The sequence below is a fragment of the Plectropomus leopardus genome, chromosome 7 (genome assembly GCF_026936395.1).
Source record: "Plectropomus leopardus strain MGB_pleo_1.0 chromosome 7, ASM2693639v1, whole genome shotgun sequence".
Classification (NCBI taxonomy): Eukaryota; Metazoa; Chordata; class Actinopteri; order Perciformes; family Serranidae; genus Plectropomus; species Plectropomus leopardus.
Window position 1 is genome coordinate 15,380,207 of NC_142182.1, and position 9,794 is coordinate 15,390,000.

General features: G+C 41.9%; 1 protein-coding gene across 1 annotated transcript in view; it reads left to right on the top strand.

The window, feature by feature from the left end:
* The window catches only part of mob2a (MOB kinase activator 2a), a 71,905-nt gene that overhangs the window by 1,011 nt on the left and 61,100 nt on the right, over window positions 1-9,794 (top strand). The gene's annotated exons all lie outside the window — the stretch shown is intronic.

Genomic DNA, 9,794 nt, shown 5'->3' on the forward strand with positions numbered 1-9,794 from the left:
GCTATGCCCGGTTTCAGTTTATTTTCTGTGCAAGGTGCGCTGACCGCTTTCATGGGACCCACCGTTAGCAGTCATGCTAACTTATGAAATGTGCTCCTTTTAGGACACATCAGATGGGGGGGTATAGCAGTCATAGATGTGAAATAGGCACCTTGGAGAGAGATAAACATATGCAGATGTTGGTTGATGCAGTGAGAAATTTAACTGTAACTGTGTTTTTGTCACTAAGGCGAGTTGCACAGTTTAATATGTTATAAGGTTTGTGTGATGTTTGCTTTAATGCAGTGGCGTGTCCAGACTTGTTTTGTTATTGGGGTGGCCCAAGTGGGGCACTGACTTATCCGAGGGTGGCATGAAGTAAGAGAACTGCTCCCCATACTTACTTTAATTACTAACATTGTAGTGTCTTACATCCTTTTTATACTTTACTTACTACTTACTGAATGACAAATAACAAATGAAAAAATGATTTACTTTGTTCAAACTGTAATCTGTATAGAGAACCCCAGTAATGAGTCCAAAAAGACCGGAAATGACTAAACATTTCAGCACCCAAAGTCAGTGGGTTTTTTTGAGAGGTTTTTAGTTGGAAGCCTTAAATAAGGTCTGTGTTTAACACTAGTTTAAGAGACTTTAACGTTTTCCTCAATGACATAAAATATGTGCGTAAACACCCCACTCTCAAACTTTGAAGCTTTTATGTGTCCTAAAAAAGACAGATGTTGGCTTAATGACAGAGTGTCATTGAACTGAGCAGTGCCGTACATGACATCCTCGTTCCAGTGTAGTTAGTTTTAGCCTTGCAATAGCTTTTTACTTCTGGCCATTACATTAAGGCTTCAAAAATCCTGAAAGTGCTTTTAATTTGTGAAGATTATCTTACTGAAAATAACATGTTAGTGTAGTATCGTAAATGTTTGTTTACACCGCAGAGCTTATTTGATCCAAAATTCAGTGGAAAAAAATGAAGAGGGAACCAGGGTGATGTTGACTTCTGGGTTGGCCTACAGAAAAACGTCATTCCTGGGGCCCTCTATATAAAGATGGATGACATGATAGCAACCCGAAAGTGAAGCTTAACCATCTCGATCGCCCCCCTGGTGGCTGGTTGCAGTACAGGCCATAAAACTGTGTATTTATGAAAACGCTTCACTTCTGCCTGCACAATTTCTACTTGCTGCATGTCTACAAACTGTATGATGGTCCTGCCACTTTGAGGTGAAGGGGAAAATGCAAAGTGATATTGCGTGATTAACCAATATTTTGTGGTGGGCCACATAGTATGTTTTGAAAGTCAAGCCGAGGGCCACAATTGGCCCCCAGACCAGACTTTGGATCTGCCTGTTTTGTGTAATTTTTGCCTAAACAGTGACACTTGACAGAAGACACAAATACTGATTTACCACTTTCTATTTGGCTGCAGTCATGAGTTAGTGTGAGAGCTGGTGGTCAGTACTACTGGATGAGATGCACCTGTCTCAGTCTGACACCTGCTACTCAGCCAGACATCAAGTCCATGATCATTATATTCATGAATTAACCTTTGACATCCTAGTAAGTGACCAGCCCAGTCTGCTATCATAAAAATCAAATAAGCTATCTAGTATTTACTTAAGTATTTGCTTAGCAAACCCAAAGGCACTACATTATCAGGTCTGAACCCAAGTCAAATTTGCCTGTAAGTAAAGGAGGAACTCTGCGAAATCACAGTCCAGGATGTGTGTCTTTTCTATATTTCATGCACAAGGGTAAGATTTAATTACACCATGTGAAGGTCTGAAACACGGTTGGATCAGACATTTTTCCAAGAACATCAGGTCTTTGACGTAGCATGAAAGGTTTGGACTTGCACAGTAAGGTGTGTCGCTGTGAGATTTTTTCTTTTTCTGACTGGTCACCAGGTTGGCCGGCTGCATGGTTGAGGCACTTTGCGAGGAGATCAGGGTTGAGGGAGGGTAGAGGCGTGTTATCAGGGGTGTTTCAACACATCGTACCAGTGTGGCTACAAGATAAGGATGCAGCCCAACTATACCCCCAACCAGAAAACCAGCGTTTACAAACGAGCTGGTCTGTCTACCAGTTAATACTTAAAAGATACTTAAAAGACTGCATTGAAATATGAAAGGTAGCTTAGTAATTGGCAAGACACCATCACATTGCCACTTGTTAAGATGACGGTAGTGTGTGCAGATTCAGCAGTCAGTAGCTGTTGTGTGGGTCTTGGACTGAATGCAGCAGACCGTGAGAGGTTCTGCACAAACGGCATATGCAGTAAAGGGTTTAATTTGGATGACCCCAAGAAAAGTTATCGTGTTTTTGGTATTTGGCAATATACTGATGGGTGGCCAATTTTACAAAAACTGCCATAATTCTTGAATGTGCTCTGGGAGCTGTCTTTTGTTTTTCTCAAGTTTCCTCCTCCTTCTGACACTGGTTTTCCTGGTTTGGGTAACTGGTTCTTGCATTGACTTGACTGAAGTTGCATCAGTCCTCTCAGTTGTAAATGTAATTTATAGGTCTTAACCTCCTCTTCCTCTTTCCTCTCAGTCACTCACATGAAATAATGAGAACTTTTCGCCCAAACAGTTGGTGCTGTCAAACCTGAACTGGTTTGCTTAGTGATCTGTTAGGAATTCAAAAGCAACACCCAGTTATGGCTTGGTGTTAGACAAGGTGAGGAAAGCAAAAACAGCATACGAGCAAAAGAGAAGGCCACTGTCTGTCTGCCTATGTGTGTGCTAACAGTCAGGAATATCAGAGAAGCTACTTAATGCAGTTGGTATGAATTTACTCTCGCCAACTACGGAAAGATGCTGAATCTTTTTGTGGCGTGACGTGCTTTTAATAACTCATTGTGTCATCTTCTATAACATAAGACATGCTTATATATGAACTAAAATTATTCAAGTTAAGTAGGGTTTTATCAGTCAGCTGTCCATTTAGGTGTTTTCCCCACTGACTGATGCAGATTCTTCGTGTTGAATTTAGGTTTCCCTTCATGTTAAAGCTGCACGCTATCTACAGTTTATATATGTGGATGCATGGAGAAGCACACGGGCATGCATCCAGCGTGCGTCACTGACAGAGTACAGTCCATGAATGAGTTAACCAAGCGTGTAATCACTCTGAATTCAGACCCAGGGTGAAGGACGCCACAGTCAGGACTGATGGAGGGAGGAGGAGAGGAGAGGAGAAGAGAGGAGGGAGAGATGGAGTGGTGAAAGCAGCTGATTTTGGGGGGAAATGTGCAGATGAAATGAGAGAAAGGAAGGTGTGATGAATGAAAGAGGCCAGACTGATTAGGGAAAGGCAGGATGATCTAAAGGGATGGAGGAGCGGGAGACGGCAGGTTTTTGACCGATGTAAGGAGGGAGATATGAATGCTTTCGATGGAGTGGTTGATTAGGGGGAAAAATAGAGGGAATTAGCAGGTGGGGGGAAGGGGTGGAGTAGTTGATTGGAACAATGAAGCTCCACCGGGATTCAAATGAAGGTCCGTTGCAAATGACGGCCTACTAATGGTGGATAGATTGAGGAAAGGAGATACTGAGACGATGATATGAGAGCTTACAATAGGCGACAAATTGACAAGAACAGGAGGCTACAAATAACACCTCTCAGTATAATCACCCATTGTTTGCCTTAAAATGTAAACAAAAATGCAAAAAACATTCAGTGTGTATTTTGGACAAGGAGCATTATTTCAGAGCTGAATGACCTCATCAGTCCGGATTCAGAGTCAGACAGGACGTTAAATCACTGGGGAGATGCGTGACGCCTAAATGTGTCTTTTCCTGCTGGGTGAAATGGGCAGGCTTTGACAGATGTTTAATCCCCTCGCTTTTGAGTGATGGATTGGTAATGCTGAACGAAGAGCGAGAGAATGGAAACTACAGCAGCTAAGTGGAGCGTCGCTTTAGGCTGCTTGACCTGAGCAAGAGTCAGAATTAAAGTACACTGAGCTGGCACTGCATCACCTGTGACTTAATGGTATATAGGCAGTGTATCATTATCCTGCATCATCGGAGTAATGAATGTAATGGTACAAAAGATTCCAGTAATAAAGGGCGTGTTTGTTGTGTCTGCTCAGGTTATGGGTAACAAATTTTATGCATTTTGTTTGTTGTTTTCGGTTTTCTACAAGGGAGAAAAATAAAATATGACAAGGGCTGAGTATTGAGTTCTCATCTAAGTTCTGTTAATTTTTTGATCAGATATTTCCTGATTTAAATCACAACTCTGCACATTTTCTTTTATAGACTTTTGGCTTTTTTTGGTCAAAGTTCTCATCAACATCAAACACTGTGTTAGAGAAGTTTTGTTTGGTTTGTAGAGAAAAAAGGGTTTATTTTCCTCCAAAATAAGTGAATTAAAAAGCATTTTTCTGCATAGCTGATTAAATATACAGTAGGTATCATGGTGGTGTTTGTATTGAAACTGAGGCTGTACCCGACTTTGAGTAGGGTTCGGCGGATCATTGAGGGTAATGTCGACTGTTTCATAGCTGTGGTAAGGCAACAGCTTTGGTTCCTGTTCACTTCCTGTCAGCTGCTACATCAACAAACACTCTGATAGGAAATATAAAGGAACCCATTTTGAACGTTTTTTTTGTTACATTTGAAAAATCTATCGAAAGCAAGACCTTCAAGCTTATGCGTGCTAAACACGCCTCCGTTGATTCCACAAAGCCGCAATGCAATGTAGAATCACACACTGGAGAGGAATGATGCCACAGCTGGTTCTGTATAAAAACGCAAAGGAGATATAAAGAAGGGACCCCTATAGCACGATCTCTGTGTAAAAAGGGCTTCAGACTCACCCTGGGTCTGGGTCAGCAGCTTCCGGTCAATCAGCAAAAACACTGGTTGACTTGAAGGTGGGGGGCAACCCTAATCAAAACATTTTATATGGCATGAAATATAACTTCAGTCAGATGGCATTTTGTTTCTGGAACCATAAGGTCTGTTCTGGAAAAACATCAAAATGTCTTTGAACCAGTCACGACTGCAGTTAACAACAAGAGGTAACAAGAGTTAAGACGTCGTCAGGGGATTGGTCTGATGGCAGAAAGAGAAGGGGAATTTGCAAGAACCGTTTATAGGCTGAACTTCCTCCTGGGAGACATTCATCTATTTACATTGTTCTGTTTCTTTAGCTCACACCCCCAAAAAAAGAAGTGTGTTGTGGTGTCTTACAGAAGCTATTTATTGGTATTTACTTACTATCACACTGTTTTGTGGCCTATGAATTTGTTTGTAACTGTCAAAACTCTCAGAACTGTATAAGTTAGAGAGTTCGTGTATATTTGAGTATGGCATCAGTCCGTATTTTACATGTAAAAACATGAAGTGAGCACCACATGGGATAGAAACTGTTCCTGGTTTCAAACCAAACCATCTAAATGGTTGGAGATAATTTCCTGTTATGGCGTTTGATCATATTAATAGACTGGTGCAGTGGGTGTTATCACATCTGGCACTCAGAGTTCCTGCAAAAACAGTCCCATTAATTTTTCCATTTTATCTGATTGGCCACTGAACAATATGTAACACGTAGATGTGCATGAAACTTGTTTGTTGAATCATAAAATCATTACAAGGTTAATTCAAAGGCGTACGGCTGCATATCATTTTCACAGTTGGATTCAGGATCAGTTTATTATCTACTGAGCAATAATAGTGCATGAATTACTGAATATGTACATGAACTCTGACGGTGTTCTTCTTTATAACAGGAGCTGATGAGGCTCAAGAGCATCCTATAATATTTAGTGGCATTCAACATACCAAACTCCGGTGGGGAAAACATTTATTGCTGAGTACAAAGATGAAACTTTCAAAATAACTCATGGCCACAACATACCCCTTTAGTGTGATTTAAATTATGCAACAGTCTCCAATGTTTCCATGTTGAGGATGGAATAACGTTTCAAATGTGAATTTGCAGTGGGGAAAATCACTTTGCTACTACATATCTGACAGGAAGTACAGTCTCGCTACCCAAGCATATTCTTAGCAACTATATTCCAGTGAAACGGCCTACAGAAATGATCTCTTTTAAACAAATTCTCAAAACATCTTTTCAAAAAATCTTAATATATCAGTCTCAGAACTCTATATTTTCATATCAACTGATCTCCACATGCGGTCTTGAATCCAAGCGTGAGAATCTCTGTGGTAGCATTTTGGGTGGTGGTGGTTGTAGTGTCATTCTGAGTCTGCATGTTTGAGTAATATCCCTTTCATGCTTCCGACTTGCTCTGCGTGTATATGCAGATGTTCCCAATGGGGATTTTTTTTGTACACTGCAATCCTGTCCTCATGCAACCCCGCCACCTTATTTCCATCTCCACCTCGCGAGCACACGCTGAGACACGAGCACGTCTGTTCACACTATTGCAGACACAGTCTCAGCCCAGGTGGCTGTTTCCGCTGCTTGCACCGCAGATGTGGTGCTGATAATAGGCTGTGACAGATGAGCAGACATCGTCTCAAAGCAGTCACCTGCTTGAGAATAGAAACTAACCAACGCTGTCACCACGCTGGGTCGTCTAGACTGGGATAGCGTCTGACTTTGCTGTCTGTATTTCTAGCTTTATAACCATCTGCAGTGTTTTTCTGCCTGGTACTAGTGCTGACCTGAGGGCAAAGCAGTGTAGTAGTCAGCTTAGCAGAAGGTCTCAGTGTCCACCTGAGAAAGACCTCCTAACTAGCTTGTTACTGTTGAAGTAAAAGCAGCTTCTGTTGGCTCTCCATGTGTCAGGGCCCACTGTAAGAATCCCTCTTTATTAAGAATCAATTTATTGTGTCTGGCACTAAAGTTGCTTTACGACTACACGCCCAAGGCAGCCCAAGCCAAAACTTTTTAAGACCATGTAAGCTGGCCAGACCTTTAGTGACAACATAGTTTTACAAATGCACCTCGTGTTTTGGGTGGCAATTAGCCCAGGATCTCAACACGCATCGGCCCTCCACAGCACACAACCCTGAGAAAAATTACGCCCACGGTTCACATCAGTGGTCTTGCAGAAATGACTGCCTTTGTCTGATGGTGTTGGGTGCATAACTTATTCATTAACAGTTTTAAATTTCAGCACTGAAGTTTAGGTGTTGATCAGGTTAAGGTGTATCATCAAGTATCAACAACTTTCTGTGGAAGCCTGAGTTTTTCTGTCTTCATTAGAGCCTAAAGCCTCGTTTACACTGCCTGTTTAAAGCAGGAATATCGTGCTGTTATTCAGCCTCGCCATGATAAAATGACAGAATGGGGGGGACTGCATTGTCTCGAAGGGACAGACGACAGGACGGGACGTGTGTGACGTTTCGAGCAGAGGGAGAGATCAGCAGCTACATAACAGGGGTGGTAAATGAGTGTTATTGCCATGTTATGCTATTGTTATAGAAAGCGCTGCTGATGTGTATGTTATAAGTCACATTAGAGGCAGAACCTTTTGTGTTCAGGGTCATTTATGCTCATTTTTAGATACGTATACAGACAAGTTTGAAGCCTTCTGTTTGTACTCTGCGTTCATTTTGTCCGTATTTGTACACGATTTTCTGAAAACGTATGAACATGGATGAAACAGAACAGTACTGCCATATGAGAGATGAGATGTTAAAGACATTTTTAAAAATGGCAGATTGGAATGATTCAGTAACACAGTTGTATCACTCAATGTTCAAAAACATATGAACTCCTGTTCAATTCAGATTCACAGTCCTGCAATAACTACTATTGTAGCTTTGTGTGAAGTGTCTGATGTTCTCACAGACGTTTAGATTGTAGCAATAGTCAAATTATTGTGTTAGTCCGTCTAAAACTGGACTTTTAAAATACATGCAAACATGTTAGTCCAACTAAAATCATACTAAGTCGAATTTCTCAAAGTTCATTTATACACCTTAACCATTCCTGAACTGGCTTAGGTTTTCTGTGCATGCTCCATAGTCACTGCGCGAGGCTTTGACCCGAGAGTCTAACAGCATCAGTTTGTTGAAGAAAGCTGGAAAAAACCAATGAGGAAGAAGAAGGAAAGAAAAAAAGACAAAAGTAAAAGGTAAAGGATAAGGACATTGAAACAATAGGTTGACTTCAGTTTACTTACAAATGGGAGAAAACATTAGAACAGGCACTTAATATTGCACCTTAAGCATTTCCATACAGAGAGTTTAACAAAATTTAAAAATTTAAATCAATATTAACCACAGGGAATTTCCATCGAATTGCAATCAGTTGTAAAAAGATGAACATTTTACTCATCGCTGGTCTATGTTCCTCAGTTTCAGATCAACTGTGCCCTGCATTAACAGAGCTCAGCCCTGGCTTTGGGCTCAGCCGCATGCTTTGGGCTATTCTACCATGATGTGCTGGCACGTTGAGAGATTGGCTGGATGACAAGGAGGCTAGTTGGTTTGTTTACTCCCCAGAAAGGGCATCTTAGTCACTTTGAACCCTCCAACTCACTCTGTCTTTCACTTCCTGGCTCAGTATGTGTTCTCTCTTTCTGTCTCTTCCTCCCTTTAATTCTCTTCGCTCTCTCTCTCTCGGGACGCTGATGTGCAGAGACGGTTGCGTGCTTGACTGCTGCCTGAGCTGGACTGTTCAGCCGCAGAGGGCAAGGCAGCGTTGAACAGGCCCAGGGCAGCCTCAGCCCTCACCGAGTAATGTTTAACAACAAACGCTAGCAGGGTGTTATCTGTTTTCGGAGCTGAGCATGTAGGAGGATCGCCTATATGCAGAGTAATATTGTACAAGCTGTTTTTGTGTGCTGGCTTCATGTGTCTTTGGGAAGGAAGGAAAACAGTGTAAAGCAAAGCAGAGCAGGAGGGACAGAGACTAAACAAACTAGTCCTCAGCTTCCCTTGCTGACATCAACCTCTGATTTTTGAATTTTAGAGGTGCGAAATAATGATATTATTTTGGAGCAATGGTAGCAGATTCTCTTCCCCAGCAGCACAGCAGAGCAAAAATGAGTTGCAGAGTCATCGCCACGCAGTAAAAGCTCAGCTGTCATAGTTCAGAGGTGTAGACGTCTTTGGGTTTCACAGGAAGGTGACACCTACAGTAAGTAGTTGATCTAATAACAACCACGACTAGCACCTCTAGCGAGAAGTGCAGTCAACACTGAGAAATCTACTGTTTGTCTTCCCTTAAATGACATGAAACTACAAATCTAACACAACTAATTTTAAGGTTAAGCAGTTAAAATAATATGCCATTGAGTTGCCGTGCTGTTTTCAACTAGCTGGTGTCTGGAGAAAAAGGTCTAAGTGAATTTTAAATGAGCCCTCCCCAGGCTGAAAGACACAATGCTGTATCATGAAGAGTTTTTAGGACATCAGTGTACATCATTGAGGGAGATATAAAGGCTCTATTGAATGCCTTTTGAGTAGGCAAATAGCCTGGGTACAAGAGCACACACACACACGCACACACACACTCCTGAGTAAATACCGCTGTACTCTCTGGTTTGTCTCTTGAGACGCCTCTCTACTTCCCTGTCTTCCCTTCTCTTTCCCCGAGGCAGGGAGACAGAGAGGCCTAGAAATGAACGTGATACCAGAGTGACTCGGCAGTTTGCCTTTCACTGAATATGCATAAGTGGATAATTGGAGAATCCGAATGCACGCATGGCTGTATTAAGCACTTTTGCGAGCACTTGAGATGGAAACTCTTGCTAGGTGTGGTGCTTTTGCCCCCTTTTTTGAGTGAAGATGAGGTTTCAAAAGCTTGAGGAACAGTGCACCCTGTGTGAGTGTGGTGCAACTTAATACTGTGATGGATCAAGAGTCTGC